The sequence below is a fragment of the Miniopterus schreibersii genome (assembly GCF_964146895.1).
Source record: "Miniopterus schreibersii genome assembly, chromosome: X".
Classification (NCBI taxonomy): Eukaryota; Metazoa; Chordata; class Mammalia; order Chiroptera; family Miniopteridae; genus Miniopterus; species Miniopterus schreibersii.
The window spans coordinates 50,597,350-50,600,359 of NC_138104.1; the positions used below are offsets into that span (position 1 = coordinate 50,597,350).

General features: G+C 37.8%; 1 pseudogene across 1 annotated transcript; it reads left to right on the forward strand.

Moving 5' to 3' along the window:
- Positions 1-431: 431 nt before the first annotated feature.
- On the forward strand, positions 432-1,168 carry LOC308550953 (proteasome subunit alpha type-2 pseudogene; annotated as a pseudogene). The gene has a single exon. The product of its transcript is annotated as a proteasome subunit alpha type-2 pseudogene (transcript).
- Positions 1,169-3,010: the final 1,842 nt, after the last annotated feature.

The following is a 3,010-nucleotide window of genomic DNA, read 5'->3' on the forward strand; positions in this document are numbered from 1 at the left end:
GACGAATCTCAGATGGAAGTCAGGAGGTGGGGGAGTGGGTGGGGAGAGATTAATCCAAGAACCTAAAAGCATAACCCAGGGACTCAGACAATAGTATGAAGAAGGCGTGGGGGTGGGGTGGATGCAGGGTAGAGGGATCAATTGAGGGAAAAGGGGGGACATCTGTAATACTTTCGACAATAAAGATAAAAAAGATTGTCTCTGACAAAACTAAGTAAAACCAACTTCCTCATGAGAAATTGTGCTTTGACAAAAGATTATTTGCAGTGTGTCATCAGTGGACAATTTCTAAAATATGGACTGAAAGAATGTATTGTTCAGCCACCCACAGATTATGCTGTTCTTCCAGTCAGAGCCATTAGTTTAAAGGAATTAACACCAAAACAAACCAATATTTATGCTATTCCTAATTCCATAGTGTTTGTGAACTGATGTATTTGAAAGTAAATGAGGGGACGGAGCGCGGTTACAGCTTTTCATTGATTAAGTTCAGCCCATCTGGTAAACTTGTCCAGAGTGAATATGCTTTGACTGCTGTAGCTGGAGGAGCCCCTTCAGTGGGAATTAAAGCTGCAAATGGTGTGGTATTAGCAACGGAGAAGAAACAGAAACCATTCTGTATGATGAGAGAAGAATGCACAAAGTGGAGCCAATTACCAAACATATAAACTTGGTATATAGTGGCATGGGCCCAGATTACAGAGTACTTGTGCACAGAGCTCGAAAACTAGCTCAGCAATATTATCTTGTTTACCAAAAACCCATTCCCACAGCTCAGCTGGTACAGAGAGTAGCTTCTGTGATGCAAGAATATACCCAGTCAGATGGTGCTCATCCATTTGGAGTTTCTTTACTAATTTGTGGTTGGAATGAGGGACGACCATATTTCTTTCTGTCAGATCCATGAGGAGCTTACTTTGCCTGGAAAGCCACAGCAATGGGAAAGAACTATGTGAATGGAAAAACTTTTCTTGAGAAAAGATATAATGAAGATCTAGAACTTGAAGATACCATTCATACAGCCATATTAATCCTAAAGGAAAGCTTTGAAGGGCAAATGACAGAAGATAACATAGAAGTTGGAATCTGCAATGAAGCTGGATTTAGGAGGCTTACTTCAACTGAAGTTAAGGATTACTTCGCTGCCATAGCATAATGAAGTGACTGAAAAATCAGATAATCTCTGTACTTAAACATGTTTAAAATATGTTTTGTTTTGCAAACATTTTGCATACTTATTTCTACATGATTTAATGGACCGATGTTTTTAAAATGATACTTATAAATCATAATAAACTTTTAATCCAACTTCCAGCTTTTCAGGAGTTAGTAAAATTTTAAAATAGTTGTTTTCTGCTTTTTATCACAGTTGATTTCTGGAAACTACATTGCAAAACAGAATGGTGAACTCACTCTTTAGTCTTCATGCAATTTTGGTTAAGTCAAATCTTATTACCCTCTTTACTACTAGATTTTGTCTATCCTTCAGTAAAGCAAAACGCTGATTTTTTTAATAATTAATTTTGTTTTAAATATATCTATTGATTTCAGAGAGAGGAAGGGAGAGAGAGAGATAGAAACATCAATGATGAGAGAGTCATTGATCGGCTGCCTCCTGCACACCCCCCTTGCTGGGGATCAAGCCCGAAACCCGGGCATGTGCCCTGACCCGGAATCGAACCCCGATCGCCTGGATCCTAGGTCGACGTTCAACCGCTGAGCCACACCCAGCTGGGCCAAAATGCTGATTTTGGTAAACACTTATTTTTAGAGCTGAGAGAATTTGCAGATGTTCTGTGTATTCATGAGACAAGGTAGGAAGCATAGATGTTTCTTAGTCACCATTAGATGTGGGTCAATGAAATCCTAAGATGTTCTGTGAAATAGCACTGGAGCTTAGGCGAGTGCTTAAGCCAAATAGTCTCCTATAGGATATATATTATGTAAGTAAGTAAGAAGTTATGTGCTGGTTTTTGTTGGTTTCCCATCACAAGTAGGTAAATGTATTGTAAAAGATGTCCTTAGTTCTACTAGACTTTTTAAACTCAAGGATGAACATGAGTGCTGGAAATAAAATATTAATACTTAAGCATCAAAAAACCTAAAAAATTTTAAAAACTGAAGTAAATGAGGAAAGTCTCTACATGCATTTTTCCAGTTTCTGGTAAGACTTCTATAACTTTGACATGGAAATATAATTAGAAGATGAACATTAAAAATTAAAGTTGTATGCAATTTTGAATGAAGTAAACATACATAACATATATTTGCAATACTAAAAAAAATACAAAGTCCTTGCTTTAAAGCCACTCATTTCACCACAATTTGCATTTACATCTCTCAGACAATTAAACTTGTTATTAGCATAAGATATTCCTGATAATCAGAAAAAATACAACTATAATAAGCTTAGCTCTGTCAGTCTACTTTCTGATGAGTGCTGACCTTGCCTCACAGTTTCAACCTGTTCCCAGTCACTCATGATAATGAAGTAAAAAGAGCACTAGCCCAAACAAAACTGAGATCCAGTCCTGTGTCTTTGACAAATTCTTTAACCCCTCTGAACCTCTTTTCTTATCCATATAATGGGATAATAATACCTACTTCCTCATAATGTTGTACAGATTCAACAAGACAACTTAAAGTGCCCAGCTTGTTGCATGCTTCCATGTCTCTGGATCTATTTTGTTTGTCAGTTTATTTTGTTCATTAGATTCCACATATAAGTAAGATCATGTGATATTTGTCTTTCTCTGACTGGCTTACTTCAATGAGCTTAATACTCTCCAGGTCAACAGAGTGACTGATTCTCAGAGGGAAGGGTGAGGTGGAGTGGGAAGAGATTAATCAAAGAACTTATATGCATATATGCAACACCCATGGACACTGACAATAGTGCAGTGAAGGCTTGGGGAGGGGCAGGGGAGGGGGAGGAGGGGGTCAGTGGGGGAAAGGAGGGGGACATCTGTAATACTTTCTTCAATGAAGATAACTAACTAACTAACTAAAT